This window comes from Crocodylus porosus, unplaced genomic scaffold (genome assembly GCF_001723895.1).
Source record: "Crocodylus porosus isolate Cpor-Errol unplaced genomic scaffold, CroPor_comp1, whole genome shotgun sequence".
In the NCBI taxonomy this organism is placed as follows: domain Eukaryota; kingdom Metazoa; phylum Chordata; order Crocodylia; family Crocodylidae; genus Crocodylus; species Crocodylus porosus.
The window spans coordinates 223,527-241,252 of NW_017728916.1; the positions used below are offsets into that span (position 1 = coordinate 223,527).

General features: G+C 41.1%; 2 protein-coding genes across 5 annotated transcripts in view; one reads left to right on the forward strand and one right to left on the reverse strand.

Moving 5' to 3' along the window:
- The window catches only part of ZC3H12B (zinc finger CCCH-type containing 12B), a 93,737-nt gene that overhangs the window by 53,021 nt on the left and 22,990 nt on the right, over positions 1-17,726 (forward strand). For 2 of the 3 annotated variants that reach the window (XM_019536191.1, XM_019536192.1), the window contains one exon: positions 2,396-2,497. The gene's annotated coding sequence lies outside the window, so the exon portion shown is untranslated. Of the gene's footprint in view, positions 1-2,395; positions 2,498-12,077; positions 12,289-17,726 lie in introns of those variants that run through there. The other variant, XM_019536193.1, reaches the window with a different exon arrangement.
- The window catches only part of LAS1L (LAS1 like, ribosome biogenesis factor), an 83,425-nt gene continuing 82,266 nt past the window's right edge, over positions 16,568-17,726 (reverse strand). The window contains exon 14 of one of the 2 annotated variants that reach the window (XM_019536194.1): positions 16,568-16,610. The gene's annotated coding sequence lies outside the window, so the exon portion shown is untranslated. The remainder of the gene's footprint in view (positions 16,611-17,726) is intronic. The other variant, XM_019536195.1, reaches the window with a different exon arrangement.

Below are 17,726 nucleotides of genomic sequence, written 5' to 3' on the forward strand. Positions count from 1 at the left end.
AATAAGCAAACATAACTATTCTTGTTTTGTCATTTTACATTCCTGCCTTTTCATTTTAGAGCTTATGAGAACGAGTGCCAAACTTCCTTATATTTTGTCAGTTTTCTAATTTTGAAACTTTATTTGTTTACTGGACATGCATAATAAGGTGACTGATATGGCTGACAACATTTGCTCTTTCTCTTGCTGTTTATCAAGGTATTCAGGCACCTGTAATAGTCTCATATTAATGCTCTTCTGTCACAGCATCCGTCTTCCTTTTCTACACATTAAAAAAAAATCAAACTGAAACTAGTGGCTAACAGCTGTTAGCCCAGAACAGAATGGCTTCACAACCATTATCCCTTGTCAAGTCCCTTCTTCCTCAAGTGTGAGTAAACAGATGCCATGCTGTTTCATCCTGGGTGAATGTGTGTGAACAGAGCGGATTTAAAGGAGGCTGCTGAAGAGCATTCTGCTCCCACTTAAATGTAAGACAAGATTGGAGTCTGGCGCCTCACAGATGCTATGAGTTTGGTGCTGCTTATGATTTCAGAAATGATCTTAGTTGAGCTCTGATAGAGGGGATAGAAATTAGTTCTTCCACTGACCACAACTGTTTGGCAGTAAGTACACAGAGTTGTGGTGTCTTTATGACTGTCCTAAGCCAGGGGTGGCCAACTAGCACGTGTGCATGGCATGCAGGAAATTGGGGAGGAGAAAGGCAACATAGCAGCAGATAGGGGAGGAAGCAGAGAGCAAAGCACCAGAACAGGCAGGGAGTGCAGGGAAGGAAGGAGAAAGCAGAGCAGCCAGTCTGGCAGAGAGCATAAGGACAGGAGTAGAAAGCAGAGCAGTGAATCGAGCAGAGGAAGGGTATCAGTGTGGCACATGGAAAAAGGTGCAGGGTTAATTTGTGGCACACCTGCCGGAAAGATTGTCCCACTGGCCTAAGACATTCAGAGCTTTATAAGTAAAAACTTACAACCTGAATTACACCCAGATACCAAAATGCAGCTGGTGTGGAACTCCAGGCACTGCTTATACGTTAACCTAGTGGGACACGCCACTTGAAATGCAAGCTGCTGCCTGCTGCATTTAGGTTCCTGAACTGATTTTAGCCTTTCTCTGAGGTAGAATGCTTTGTGGCAGTTTAGTTTTGACAGACACGATTACGAGATCAGCAAGTAAAAGAAAATAGCTGTAATCTACTAGCCCAACATGTGGAAGAAAGCATTTCTTGGCATTGCTGTTATGATCATTTTAGCAGCTGAAGCTTCAGCAGTTCTCCATCAACTGCCAACACCTTGGCTTTGCCTTGAAACTTAATTTACCAGCTGTTTCAGGCTGGACTGAGAAAGATCCATATGTTAAAGTTTACTGCTCAGCATCACAGAAATCAAGGCAGCTTGGAGGGACTTAACTGAATTGGTGTCAGTCATTATTCAGAAAAGATAATCCATATTATATTCCTATTTTAGCATGACAAACTAGATCATGTGTTACATCAACAAAATATACATTCAGAAAATTAATTAGAATTTTAAGTTGCAAGGCACCCTAGAAGGAATACCAAGCTCCCTAAGGCTTGTCTTTGTAAGCATTTTGGGTTTCAGATGGGCCAGGTTCTCAGTCTGGCAAACTTTACTGATTTATAAAATCTTGGTAGATCGTGGGTACTAACTATAAAGTAGTCAAATAATTACTGTTTGTTCAACTAAAAACAAAACAAAAGAAAACAGTGGATATGTTACATTCCTAATCTGAATATTTTTAATACTACTAGCTCTCCACTAGAATTGATCAAATAATCTGAAAAGTTTTACAAACAAAATACTTTTGCCTGTTATTGGCTTGGCACTAACCACTTACTAACCTCTGTGTTTCTTCTCTCTTTGTTGTCCTATTTTGAATGTAGAGACATTAGGAGGAGAAAAAGGGCCGAATTCCAGAGAAATCTGACTTGATAAAATAATTTTAGAGGCTGTCATGTGAGGCTTCAAAAGTATAATATTAATAGTCTTTTATCAGTGGATCACAAGGACAGATCTGTGCCAGATTCTTGGAATAATGTGCTGCTGCTACATAAATTGCTATTTATGCCATTAAAAAAATCAACATTTAGGATTATATGCAGATATGATGCATTTGTGAAAAACACTGACAGTGCTTATTACAAATGATTTCATAATTATTATAGCGAGTGCAGCCTTCATCTGAAGAAGCAGGTGTGTTTTTGATTAATTGTTTTTGTAAGCACACGTGACTTATTTGATTACTTGTAATTTGCAAGTGGATTTTTATACTCCTAGTAGAACTACTGTTGAGTAAAAAATAATTGTATTGATATAGCTTTTTTTCAAACAAATTTCTAAAATCACTACGTCTATTATTGACTCACCCCTAACTTTTATAGGTTTGATCAAAATCTTAAAGAAAAATTCTGCACAAGGAAAGGAGTGAATCTTTTATGGGAATTCTCACAGATCTGCCTTCAGTGACTTCTAGACTGAAATTGGTAAGCAGCCAGGTTGAAAAGTGCAAATCACTTAAGAAGTGGGACAAGCTGTTTAGCACCACAAGGCAGGTTCACTGCATCCATCAGTTTACTACTGTTTCTGTTTTATGTCCCCTAAAAAAGCAAAGATTCCTAAGGCTGTCAGAGCCATGACATAGCTTAGTTGCTTTAGGAAAAGAAATATTTGAGGACTCTCCAAGAGAATAGAGTATATGCTCTAAAAAGGTTGTCATAGAAAAGGGGAGACGTTAATCCTCAGCACTTGTTTTACATGCTGAGAATTAACTGTGTGCTCAGAATGTTATGAAAACATTACCCGGGGGAGTTCACACTCTAAGAGGTACTAACAGAGTTTGAAAAACTCTTTTAGACACCTGCACTTTGTAGATGTGTAAACTAGAAACTAATATGAAGGGAGATCATTGCTGTGGGGCAGTTCTTTGGTGAGAAGCCCAGTCCATCAGCTTCTGGGATGGAATAGAGAATGATGCCGTGCCATCTCGACCTCCTCTGACTGCAGGAAAGAGAGACCATTCATTCTTCTCTGTGAGTCTTTTTGCTGTTTCTACGTGTAAGTCTGTTACTGTGTTTGTATCTGAGTCTCCATTTAGTTTTCTCCTTCCCAGTTTAAATTTGTGCCATTGATACTGTACATAGCTTTCCTAGTCAGTAGCATTAAATTAACACAAATTTGTGGATATCCAGTTAGGAAAAGTAGCAATAGAATGCCCAGACTTTGGTCAGCTTTAATTAAGCAACAGTTTATGCCCTAGGCCAGTGGTTTGCAACCTTTTTTCATTTGCGGACCCCTAAAAATATTTTGAATGCAGGTGCCAGACCCCTTTGGAAAATTTGAATGGGTGTGTGGATCCCTTTGAATTGTAAGTGTGGGAATTCACATACTTTTGATCATAGTCAACTTTTGTGGACCCTGGGATCCACAGACCATAGGTTGAAAACCACTTCCCTAAGTGCAGAAGCATTAGATCTTGGGCACTTGTTAAGGAGGCTTGGGATTTCTTTAAGTCAGGAAAGCAAAAACTATTTAAAATTTTCATCACAAAGGAAAGAAATGGAAAGGCTAAGGATCCAGAGATTAGTTGGGGAATAATCACCCTCAAAAAAGATATTATGAATAAGCAGAAAGCTTCTGAGGAATTAAAAAGAGGATTCAGCAAAGAAAGTGATTTCTTGAAGGTCCAAAGGTCTAAAGCTAAATTGAAATTGTTAGAAATCAAGCCACGGTAGATTTTACCATGTAAAGTAAAGTAAAAGTTATTTAGTCAATAAATAAGAGAACGGGAAGAAGTGAGGTTGCTGGGCAATTAGTTTGGGGTTAAAATTAAAGATGATTTAGATGCAATTTAAAAACTAAATGAATACTTATCATCTTTATTGAAAACTGATGTAGTTGAACTTGGGGCCAAAGGAAGGATAGGCAATGTGCATTGAAACAAAAATAACAACAGCTAAGATGGAAACAGCTCAAAGATGTTAATGTGTTAACTGAGGCAGAGGGTGGGCATAAGGGAATGGAGATCAGATAATGTGTGTTCCAAACCTCTAAAAAAAAGAAAAAAAAGAAAGAAAAAAAAAGAACTGGCATATACAATTGCAAGTCCAGTAGAAAGGATTTTTAATAAATCTGTCAAAATAATATTACCTCAATAGCATGTATGACTACAAGATTCTTTGTGAAGTAAAGAATAGTTAAAGATGTGGAGGTAAATAGAAAATGGGAGATGAATTCAAGACTTGTAGAATGATAAGGAACTGGTTAAAAAAAACAATGATGTGTTGTGCTGAAAGAGGGGGACTGTCAAAGTTCAGGGGTATTGTTAGTGGAGATCCTTAAGGATCGACCTTGGGACCAATCTTAAATATTTTCATAGTGGTCTAGGCAGAAAAAATACAAGTGTATTGATTAAACTTGCTGTGCTTCAGAGTTGGGAGGCATTCGACTACAAGATGACCTTAAATCTGGTATAAGAGAAATGGGATTGATATTCAACCATACTGAAGGCCAGATTGTTCATTTAGAAACCAATAACAGTAAATTAGACTATAAATTGGGACGGTCATTAGTTAGAAGTGACAAAAAAAGACTTAACTGTATTAGTCATTTACAAGAAGACAGTTAGCTGTCAGTGTGAGGTGGCTATTAAAAAAGCAAATATCTTACTATATATGAGGCATGGTAGAGCTAAGGAACCACTAATGTAGTTATAATTATTAATTGTAGAAGACACTGTCAACACATTTGGAATACTGTTTACGGTTTTGAACACCTATGTTCAATGAAGATTAATTCAGAAATTAATTAGTGAAGAGAAGGGTTACTAGGATGAATGAGGAATGGAAAGCCTATCTTATGAGTGGAGAGTAAAAGAGCCTGGCCTGTTTAGTTTAGTATAACAAAGGCTGAAAGGATCTGAGTGCTTTCTATAAACACATCAGGGAGATAAACACCAGGAGCTGTTAAAGCTAATGGACAGTGTTGGCACAAGAACAAATGTGTATTAGCTGGTCATGAATAAACTTTAGTCCAGGAATTGGAAGCAAGCTTCTAACAACCAGAGGAGTGAGGGTTTGGAATAGATAGTTGGGGCAAAAAGCCTAACCATTTTCAAGATGGAACTGGCATTGTATGGCATGTTACCTGCTATAGCAAGGGAAGGTACTGGACCCCAGAGGCCCTCTCCAGTCCTTTGGCCCTTTTGTGTTTTGTTTTGTTGATGTTCTTTCTAGTTTGCAGGAAAAGCACCTGAAGGTCAGTGGGTATGATTTTTTTCAATTTCTGGGTATTTAAAATAAGCCTGATTTATATAGAAAGAGTACTCAACCTGTCAATTGTGGAGCCTGTTTTAACAATCTAAGGTCCAAATTGTGGCCTTTAAGGGCAACTGTACTCAGAAGATGCGTGTGCTGTTTATGAAGTGTAATTGCAGTCCTGGAACAGTGTTCTCCAGTTTTAAACTAACAAATTTTTAATCTATCTTTCTCTTACTTCCTTGACTTGCCTGCATTGATTCCCTGTAGTCCCAGGTGCAGCTCTAATATGATCTTGGAAGTACGCTGAACAGCTGCTCAGCACCCACTTAGTTGACTGCTTGCTGCATCATAGAGAAGAGGATTGTTTCTGGCTCCATTGCCCGCACCAGGGGGAAGAGGATAAAAACTTAACTGTCTGTGCCTGAACCCACAGCAGTGGTTCTCAGCCTTTTTTAGACTCAACCTCCATAACTGTCTGAAGTCAGTGGCACCTCATTTGGAAAACTAATTTATCTAATTTTTGACTGCAGGAAAATAATAAAGCAGTTTTGTTGTAAGATGCAACAGGTCAGAATGGCATTGATGTTGTGGATGCCTATCTGAAATCTCTGGGTTTATTTTGTGAATTATGTAGGTATTTATGCATCTAACAGTGCTAATATGGCATGGCACCCTGCAGCACCTTAAAAAAATCTCATGGTACATTAGGGTGCTGCAGCACCCTGGTTGAGCATCACTGGCCTGGGCAAATGTTGCCAGTAAAGAATAGCTTTCTTTCCTTGTATAAATATTCATGGTAGCTCAGGAGAGAGAGGAGGTGAGAACCAATCCCTAGTGACACTTCTTGAGTCTTCACTCCCAGGGGTCTGAACCAGTGCTAGCTGGCAGGGCACCTAGGGTGTCTGCACATGTGAATTCATGGGCCGCATTCAGATGAGCATGGCTGTGCAATATGTGGTGCAAAGATTCAGCTGTTCTCTGTGCTGCAAGGGAGCAGCACAGGATTTTTTTTTTTTTTTGACCTCTAGATATTCAGGGGTCAAAAAACAGTGCCATGAAAAAAAAGCAGAGCGGTGTACCCAGGAGCAGCACACACTTCTCAAAACCAGAGCCTGGCTGGCCGGAGCCATGCTCCAACTGTCAGCCAGGCTCCAAGCAGCAGGATCACCGCTGCTGCAGCCCCAGCAGCAGTGCTGGCCCCAGCCCCCCTACCCCGCCTGGGGTAACCTGCTGTGTGCCAGAGGGCGTGTTGCATAGGCATTCCCCGGGGACATCTAGCAGCAGCATAAGGTGTCTTGCTGTTGGTTGTCTCTGGGGAACCAAAAGTATATGCTTGTGTTCATCTGGCCATAAGGTTCCTTCAAGCCCTACTTTTCTGCGAGCCTGTGACTTTGCAAGTAATTTCTCCCCTACTCCATGCCATGTCTGAGTAAAGAAGAATGGGGAAAGAAAGCTGCTTCCAACTATATATTGTAGACAGTTGACCTTCCCTAAATAATCCTTTTGTCCCTTGCATTGAAAGCAGTGAAAGCGCACATTTGATGTAGAGCAATGTTCTAAACCAGTTCAGCAGAAATAATACAAGATCTTCATAACGTGTTCAAGACTTGTGGAAGTTTCTTATTGTTCAGATTGAGAGTCCACTTTAGAGGTCACAAGGGAGAAGCAGGAAATGCCTAACAAAACCAACAAGTTTTTGTTCTGTTAATTCACTGGTGTTTTTGAGTCTGGCTGAAAGAAGGGGAATTTTGCCTATGAGACAAATATTGTAAGCATAGGACAAATAGCCTAGGTGGAACAACTGTATTGAGGGTCAGGAAAGTTTTTTAACTGAGAACTTGTCATTCTGAAGCAGCTTGAAAAATGCAGGTTGATGAAGGTATCACATTTAAATGCTTGTTTTCTTTCATATTATTTATATTATTAGGGGTTTTTTTCTTAGTGTGAATTTAGTGCCTGCAAAAGGAACTGGATGGGGGGGAGCATAGGAAATAACTATGCAAGTTTTCCTCAGATCACTGTGTCTGTACCTACACACTGACCCTACACATGAGAAGGATGTCTCCTCAGGTTAGAGCAGGGGTTTCAAATATATGGCCCATGTGCCAGATCCAGCTCACAGAGCCAATGCTGGTGCTGTTCCTGGGCCTGATCAGACCTACATTGGCATGATGCATGCCCATGGACCCCCTCTCCTACTCACTCACCCTTTTCCAGTATACCCAATCTGGCAGCTGCTCCAATGAGTCTGGGACCTGCAAGGTGTGGTGTGGATCCAGGAGTAACAGGAATGGGTACCATGTGCACTGCAGTCAGAGCAGCAGCTGCGCTGCATGCAGTGGTCACTGTGGCCACACTGTACCACGTGGCATTTTCTCTGGGACACATGCTGCACACAGTGCCTGCTCCAGCTGTAGTGGGACCCACACTGTGGCACTGGCAAGCACCATATGAACTGTGAACCCTGGACCGGTTGGAACAGACACCATGTGCAGCCCAGTCCCAATGCTGCCAGGGGTGGTGCTGCATGTGGCATAGTCCAGCCAGGGCAGCCACTGTGTGCAATGTGGCTGCCACTCCAACCAGACTGCTCTGCATGTGGTGTCTGTTCCCATGAGGGCTGTGCGAAACTTTGGTAGCTGATTTGATTCGGAGGAGATTTGACCTGATTCGGGGACCAAATCTCCAAATCGAATTGGGAAACCAAGTAAAAACTCTGAATCGATTCGAAGCACCTGAATTGACTTGGAAAAGATTTAGCTGATTTGGCGATTCGACCATAGACTAAACAGGCAGCTGACAGATGCCTCCAGCTGCTAAGTCTGTTGGGGTTGAGGGAGGGGGGAGGGAGGGATTGGGGCTGGGACAAGCTGCCCAGCAGGGGGGTGGGGAAGTGGGCATGGCAGCACTGGTAGTGGGGGCTCTGTCCTGCTGCCACTTTCCCAGCTGGGGAGGCGGGTGGGATGTAGGTGCAGTGTGTTCGGGGGGGGGGCAACAAGCAGTGGCAGGGCAGAGCCCCTGCTCCCAGAGCTGAAGCTGGTATGGCAATGCTGGGATCAGGGGCTATGCCCTGCAGAACCCCCACGGCTCCCCCCAACAGGGCAGAGGCAGGCACAGCTGGGTGAGCCACAGGAGAAGCCCTCATGGTTACTCTGCCTGGCCCCACCCCCTGCCTGGCCCAGCCTCTGGCACTGAAGAAAAATAAATAAGCCCAGCACTCACTGGCTGCAGCAGGGGCTGTGGGGACTCTGGGGTCTGCTGGCAGAGCTCCCTCAGCCCCCACTCCACAATTGCCACCCCATACCTGGCTCCAGCCTCCCAGCAATTAAAACATTAAAAAAAACAAACAAACTCCTCAACTCACTGGCTGCAGGAGTGGTAATTGGGGCCTCTGTGCAGTGGGGGGCGGCAGGGATTTCCACCCCCCCTCGCCTGGCATCTTCATGGCAGGTGCCATTTGGCACAGGTGCTGTGCAACTCAGCAGGCCACTGCATGCTTTCTGGGAGCTGGGGTGGTTCTGCATGTCAGCCAGAGCCCGGCAGCGCTCACCCCAGTGGCCCCAGCTCCCGGGCAGTGCACGGTGCCCTGCCAAGCTGCGCTGCACCTGTGCCATGTAGGTGTTAGGCAGAGGGGGACAATCCCCACTGTCCCCCACTACCTCATGCTACGCGTGGTGGGGATCTACCACAAGCGCCCAGAGTCCCCAATGGCTGCTCCAGCAGCCAGTGAGTGCTGGGCTTTTTTAAGTGCTGGGACTAGGCTGAAGCTGAGTGGGGGATGGGGCCAGGCAGGGCAGCCATGAGGGCTTCTCCCGTGGCTTCCCCCAGCTAGGGAGAGGCAGGCACAGCCAGAGGAGTTGCCCAATCTGAGTCTCCAAATCGGTGCTGAATCTTCCAAAGCTGATTCGGCCAAATCAATTCAGGACAGTGATCTGAATCTCCAAATTGAATCACTGTCCTCCGAATCGGCTGAATCTGAATCAAATACTTCCATATTAGCACACTCCAGGATCCATGCCATATTAGGGTTCCAGACCTATTGAAGCAGTTGTTGGATCAAGTATGCTGAAAGACAGGGATGGGGAGGGCAGTCTATGGGCCCAGTTCAACTTGTGGACTAGCCCCCTGGAACTCGTGTGGCCTTTGGGGCTGAATGAGTTTGACACTAATGGGTTAGAAGGTATATCAGTTTTCTTGGCCTAGGGTCCTCCTTGTCTGTCTCTTTTTGAACAGGCATGGCTTCAGCTTTACCCCTTCCACCAGGCAGCAAGGTTACTAAATAGGTTAGCACTGTAGTACCGGATCCATTTGTGGATCCCAAATGATTTAAAAGCCCAGGCCAAGAATCCATGGAAAATGTGATCCTAAATGACAGATGCATCACAGAATTTTCATCAAATTCATATTGGCTATACTGTATTTTATTTTTTAAATAGAATTTAATACATGAGAACATATTTGTGTGTTTTTAAATGTTTTCAAAATTAGGTTCTTAGACTGTCTGAGTTGTTTGGACAGCACTTACTACATTGTGGGAGGTACCAGAATACAAATAATAAATGCTTTCTAGTGGATCCACTCAGCTGCATGGACTGGAAGAGGGAACAAAAGATAAAAACTGATTTAGGGTGATTCTCAAAAGGAAGAACAGCTAACACTTGTCAGCAGCAACATGTTTATGGCCTGGTGCTATATTGTTCATAAGCAGCTGTTTCTGTTTACAGGGAGGGTCATCTGTATGGTATGGAAAATGTTCCTAGGAATTCCTAGTAGACGGAGATGACTGCTCTTACTAGGTGTTGTTGGAAATGGTGTTGACTGTAGCATACACTATTTTTCTTCTTGGCGTAGTAATTTGTAGAACAGAGTCAAGATCAGGCCAACAGTATTCAGAACTATATTTGAAATAGGTATGAAAGCAAAGCTCATAAAGAATATATATTATTTTAGATGAAGTCTCACCAAAATGATTAAATATGATTTGTCAATAACTAAACAGCTCACTGATCATGACAAATAATTAGAAACAGCATAGGAAAATTTCAGAACTTATTTCCACAACACAGTAACCAAGCATACTGTTTCTCATGGAGTCTCAGTTGTGCCTAGTGAGAAGGTAGTGTTTGTGTTCAGTCTGCAATAGCGTTGCCATGCATATCTGATACATTCTTGCTCCCTTTTGGTTTAAATTAGGATTTATTTGGGTCTAATGTCTAGAAATCTCATGCTTTTTTCAGTTTGATCTCTCTTAGTTAGGCATGTTAAACTTTAAAGATTTGTAAATTTTGATACTCCAAAAATGATTTCTGCTGTAATAAAAATAGAGCTTACCATTAGTTTTTTGAATTACGTTTATTTTCCCCCTAGAAGAAATCAATATATTTGTCCTATTAATACTTTCAATCAGCTATCAGCCTTTTTGTTGGGGGAAATCTTTCCAGGTAACTTTGTACTGTAGCCTTTGAAATCAGCTTCTGAATTTTGAATCAAAATACAGAAAAAGAATACTGTGTTATTGTATTGTGGTGGGGGTAGGATTTGTTAAATTCTCTACTTTTCGCACATACGTGTTTTACTGTGTTGATTTCAGATTGTGGATTAAGTGGTTACTACAGAGGCAAACTAACCTCTCTAAAAGTTATAAACCTTTAAGCACATTAGAGCTATTCTAGTGCCACATCCAGTACTGTGGAGATTCCCCCAGCAGCGAAGCAGGTATCATTCAGCTGCATAAAAGGGGGTTGGTTTGGCTGAAAAGGCCTGTTGAGTAAGAGATCTCACTCTCAATCTGAAAAGCTATATTCTAGCTTTCAAGGATTTCCGTGGGTAGCACTGCACAGTATGGTAGAGCAGAATCTGGAGATCTATTGCCGTATGGCTAGGAACAGACACTGAAAGTGTCCCTGGGCAAGTTGTGTGTGTGTTTGCTCCAGAACAGAAATATCCTGGGATTGCCATTTATACACATTGCCCTTCTAGTGAGCAGTTGAATGCACTGCTGCATTTCTGCTGTTGATTCATGATGCAAACCCAGGATAACTGCTCAGATACGCTTTATGATGTCCTGGGATACTCTGTTAGGACTTCTTATCCCATGAACCTTTTTAGGATCTGTCCCAGGACAACAGGCATGGATGTCTGAGTGATTGTGCTTTGTCCCAAGATTAAAAAAACCCCTCAAAAACAAAAATGTTTAATCCTGGGGTAAATGTTAGATCTGTTTGTAGCCTAAGAGTCCTTTTGGCCTTTTGTCAGCAGTGGAAATTTCTGTCACTCTGAGGGTATGTCAGCTATTTGACTGAAGTAGACTCTGAAGAGAGATTCTGCAGCTGCCTAGTTGTACTAGATGTTTGGAGCAGCAAAAGGATTCCTTTTTGCCGTTCTGGATATACCTGCCTAACATACTATTCAACCACAAATTTGTAACAACTAGATGTCTAATGTGTCTGTCCTGGAATAAATGAGGGATGTGCCATGAACTGGTAAAAGCTGAGGATGGGAGCTTCTGTTGATAGAGATGGAAACACTTACTCTGCATTGCTTCCTTTCTCACTCAGAGCCTTGTAACTTACAGGAAGAGCAAACTTACAATGTTGTGACTTAGTTGTAAAATAGTTTGAAGTTTAACTGGAGATATTTTTAAACAAATTTATAATTACTACTTCATAAATATTCCTTCAGAGATGCTAGTAATCATTAGGTCACAGACAGTATATTTTCCATTGCCATGCAAGAGAGGAATGACACAGCTGAATTTCCCTGGTTAATAGTTTTCGACCAAGAGTTGACATGAATTAAAAAAAAAAAAGCAGCAGCAAGGAACTCATGGGTGAGTCATAGAAGTGGGTGTGTTTCTGTAGAGCAAGCTTTCATAACTAATCCACTAATCAGTCACCAGCGGCCAAAGAACAGAAAACCCCAGCACAAGTCATCTGGCAGAAAGCTATCGTTGTAGGTACACAATGCAGCTTCCCAGCATGGATTACAACTGAGCTGCTTTCTTTAGGAGTACAACAGAAGTGAGTATGCTAGCACCAGTGACACTACTTGTTTTTTATATGGATTTTCTCATTTGTTTATTTTTAAATAAGTTTTGAATTCAGGACAAACTAGGCATTTGTTCAATATAACATTTCTCTGGAAACTGTATCTTATTTAACTGAAATGTGTGATTTATACCTGTGGTGTTAAATAGCAGGCAGTTAAGGATATTTACTTATAGAATCAGTACTTTGAATTAAAATATGATGAAAACAGATGGGTTTATGATGTACAACATTTTCACATGAGTAGCATTGCTAGAGGATGTGAATTTTTTTCAGGGTGACGCTGACCTGTGCAGTTAAGATGCCATTTCAAACAAACTAGAGATAATAGTAGTTGTACTACAAATACTTAAAAGTATTTAATTATATTTTAAATTTAGGAATGTGATTGAATCAAATTGCTTTAACTTCTAGTTATATTGTGTATAATACATTTTCAGTGACTGTTAAATCATGGTAAGACTTAGAATTGGCCAGTGGGGCAGAAACTGATGTCTTTAAGCTACTTTCTCTGGGAGGTAATAACAATGATATGCATAAGCTGGGAAAATGTTCCGTTTTTATTTGAAAATCATCAGATTGTGCTTATAAATCTTATGTTACCACTTCCCTATTTTTGTAGTCTTTAATTAAAGAGTAGTTACTAAATGCTGCAGATGTTGGGGGAAGACAGACTTTTATTATTGTCTGAAGTGTTGTATAAGGATTTCTGATAGAATTCAAGTTGGGCTATTGATAGTTGGTTTAAACATTACAGCATGGAAAAAATAATGGCCAAATGATGTATCATTTTGACCTGGCTGTTAATGATTTTTAACTTTTATGTTGTCTTCCTCTTCAAAACCTCAAGCTTTAACGGCTGTATCCAGGCATAGGAACTTTTGTGGGCTCACTTACCAGTTTCACATTGATGGAAGGATTATGATTACTGTGTAAGAGTATACAATTAGACATGATGCCACTAAATAGAAAATGAAAAGTTTTGTATTGCAGTCCACATAATTACTTGAAGATGGTGAAGAACATTATAACTAACAATAGGGAAAGGTATAGGAGAGGAAAGGAGATTTTAAAACTTGGATGCATAGTATTCTAATACTCCTTGATTTGAGCCAAACACCTAGAAAATTGGTTATAAACTTGAGAGAGTAGTTCTTATTAAAAAGAATTAGGTGACATCTTCAGCTAGCTTATGGTTAATCCATTTAATTTACCTGACATCCCTTTAACCTTCCCACACAATTATTTTTCTTCAAGTTCCTTGTTTGAAGTCTGGGCAGTAAGAAGGTATATTTGACTCTCATTTTCAATCTTAGCTGCAGACTTGCTAGTAAGACACATGTTGTAAATTAGAAAATAGCCATTAAATGCCACACAGTAGATTGCTGCATCTGTGCCAGAGGAAATGAACTCAGCTGAATCTAAGGAGTTTCCATAATGAAGTAAGAGTACATACATTGGGGATATTCCTTGGGTGTGTGATATTTATTAATAAACAGTGAATGCCTGTTCCTAAAGCTCCTAAACTTTTCTTAAAAATGAACACTGAAATAATTCAGTTTGAATCTGCTTATATTTTTTCTTATTTAGCGGAGTCCCTTTAAAGATTTACGTATCATGTGAATCATATTTATTACTTAATTTCTAGGTTGATTGGTTCAAGATTTGGCCTTTTTCCCATGGATTTTTCTGCAGAAAGGAATTATTTAGACCACTAGTAACAAGACTGGAGCAAAATGTTTGCTTCATTCATATATTGATTTGTAAGAAAAGAACCTAATTGTAACTTCTATGGAAACACATAAGCTGATATAAAAAATTCTTTGGAAAAAAATCTTTTTTTAGGATGACTGAGACAAATGAGCTTTTTTAAATACCAATCGTCATAAAATATCTTGTGACATTGTAATCACACTTTTTTCCTTTGGGCTGCCTGAATTACTGTCTCTGTAATTGTGTTCTGGTCTATTAATTTTTTTATGTGAGATAAGTTGGAGCTAGATAAATTATTCTGCATAGCTTTTGCTAAAGTTATTCTTTGGTACCCGTGCTAGCAAGTCACGTCTGCTACATACAGGTCTGCCACAAAGATGGTTGCATTTCAATGGAAAGTGACAAGCAGTACGTATGTTTCTGAAGGAATAGCCTTAGACAAATGTATTCATAGTAGATCTGGTGATGATCCTAGTCTTAACCAAATCTGTCAATTCAGAGATGGTACCTTATGGCTGGAAGATAGCAAGTGTAATGCCTGTTGTCAAAAAAAGGGAGACAGAATGATCCAGACCAAAGGTATCAAACTCAACCAGCTGTGTGGGCTGGATACAGCTTGCAGGGCCTGTCTGGCACGGGTACCACATGTAGCACATGCCCTGGATGTGCTGCATCCAGACTGGTCTTGCATGCAGCGCATATGCTGGGTCCAGCCTTATGCCCTATATGCAGCGTGCACCAGACTGATTGCATGTCATGAGGCAGGGACAGTTTGAGATGTACAGGGAGCACCATGGGCCAGGTAATAGGGCTCTCTGGGCCTCATCTTTGATCCCCTTGATCCAGGCAATTACAAACCTGTTAGCTTGACTTCAGCAGTAGGTAAGATCTTAGAACATATACTAAAAGAAAGGATAGTTAAGAAAGAAACAAAATGGGAAAAATGCCGTTTCTGAGGCATTGGGAGTGTCAGCCATGGCCAAAGCTAAATCGTGCTGTGGTCTTGCCAATTGCCCGGTTTTGGGGTCAGGAACGTTTCTGTTTTCTCCAGCTGTGACTGTCACAGACAGGTTTTTTCCTACCTCCTTCAGTTATGTGGTGCGTGGCCCTTGTCCTAGGACATTCTTAGGCTACAGTCCACAGCTGCTTCCCTGTCATTGCAATGGTGGGGCATTGGCAGTGCCCTCATCTGCCCTTTTACCAGTGGTATGTTATAGGATGTTCTTTGTGGTTTAGGATATTGTTCCTTGTAGTTGTAGCTGAGGGTTTGATGTACTGTAGGGAGTTTAGGGAAATCTAATCTGTAATTCTGTTCATGCACTTGCAACCTGAGGGAACACAGATAATTAACATTTTATTTCACGTAGGTTTTCACTGGGTGCTGCTCATGTTGAAGGATTAGAGATTTTTTTCCCCTGTGTGCAGCATATATCTAGCATGATGAATCGCTTTATTTTGATAATGTCTTGATAAAAGGGATTGCGCTATAATCTTCTACTTCCTTGATGCTTTAAATGTTGTTCTTTTGACATAAGTTTTGTGTTTGGCTACTAGCTTTAAAAATGGAAATTTCTTAAAAAATGTGAACTCCTGAGTTTTGCAAAATCAGTCGCATAAATTATTGAGCATTAAGTCCATAAAATGTCTACATTGTAGGCTGAAAGGAACCATTGTGATAATCTAATCTGATCTTGTGCGGCACAGAACATAGAATTTCCCCGAATTAAATCTTTCAGAACAAGATTGATTTTCAAAAAGATACATTCAATTTTTATTTCAAAATTTCCCATAATAGAGAATAAAACCATCCTTGATATGATGTTCAAATGGGTAATTTTTATTTCAGTATTCGTAAATTAATGTCATATTTCTAATGCAGTTTGTTAAGTTTCTACTTCAAGGTATTGAATGTAGTTATTCCTTGAGGAGCACTACCTTTTCTTGGAGTGCTTGCCCCTCCTTAATTACTGCTGGGGCCAGGTATGCGTGCATTCCATGTACTTGAGACAAGAGAATTATTGCTATCAGTTCCTGCTTGGTCAATACATGCACTTGGATTTATTTCGTACATTGTACAGAGGATTAAAAAAGGGAGAGGGGAGAAGAGTTGTAGGACCAGTGCTCTGTTCTTTTTTCACTACCCTTGGTTTGTGACACTGCCAGTGTCTGACCTTAGCTTAGTTGCTTAGGGTCTTATTTTATAGATCATTAGTATTTAGTTTCAGGAACTGCATTATCAGTCAGCACCATTTTCCATTAAACAATAATCACAATACATGTCTTTGACCATTCACATGCAGTAAATTTATTGTGTCCAGCATTGGCACACACCTCCACAGTGGCTCTCTTAAATCAAAAGGTAGCCCTCCCTGGGAAATGCAGCATGCTGGCATTTGCATGGCTGGGTTTGATAATTTTTTCTAAAGGAGACTTATGACCCTCAGAAGCATAAAATCTGTCGGTTTTTGTCCCAAAGAACAAATATGATAAATCTGGCTGATGATGTTTTAGATGAGCCCATTGATGACATTGGAATTGGTGTCTACTTCATTAAATTGCCATATCAGCAGATCCATCTACATTAACAAGACAGTAGGTGGCAATCTCAGCAGCTGCTTTTTCAAGGATCATGAATGAGAGCTCTGTAACAGTGATGCAGTCTGTAGTCCTTTGCTAGCCGCCTGGATATGTTTGCAACCAAAAACAAGTGTCTAGATTTTGCTCCAGGGAAGGTTGGAACATAGTTCAAATTTGTGGCAGGGGTGCTTTAACTAAACACCCCTGCTGCCATTTTGAAACATGGGACACTGAATACATGAGATGCTGCAGCATGCTGGAGCGTTCTTATTAGGACACTCCAGCGAACTCGGTTAATCAAGTCCACTCCAATGAGTTCTAATCAGAATGGGTCGGAGCATATGTAAAAGTGCCCAGTGAGAATCCCTAAAGGACTTGTGAGAGTCTTCCCAACAAAACTGAAGCATCTTCCGTTGTGGATCTCAGATTAGTAATCACAAGCCTGATGAACCCTCTCTGTGAGCCATTATCCTCACGCAGGCTTGGAGTGTTGCTGTAGCCGTGATGATCTAGGACATGTAAGAGAGGAAAGAGTTATTTGTGCTGTCTCTTACTGGCCCAACTACATTTTGGAATAGATGTTGGAAAAGCTTTCAGCCACGAAGTCCAAAGGGGACCTGAGGCAGGGTATTCTGTGCTTGAAAGCTTGTCCAACATTTTCCAACTATACAGTCTGTCCAGTAAAAATAGCACAGAAAATGACTACTGTCATGCTCATTATTTGGCTTCTCTGCAAAGGTGGCCTTCTTACAGCCACAATATCAAGTAAAATAATGAGGGAATTAGGAGCCCTTATGTCAGTCCTCTGTTGTGTTCAGTTTTATCATGAAATAGGTTTCCTTAAATGGAACACAACTTCTCCCAAGAATTTCTGAATCCCATGTTAATCAATAGGGCTATGCAAAGCTTCAGGTGCTGATTCAATCTGGAGGAGATTCGGTGGCCAAATCTCTGAATTGGAATTGAATCAGGGGACCAATTAAAAGGTCTGAATCAATTCAAAGCTCTCCGAATTGATTTGGAAAAGATTTGGAGAGCTTTGATGATTCGGGCAGTCCCTGCTTGCTGCTGCGGGGAGCTGGACCCGGACTCTGAGCTGGTAAATAGGGGGCAGGGGAGGG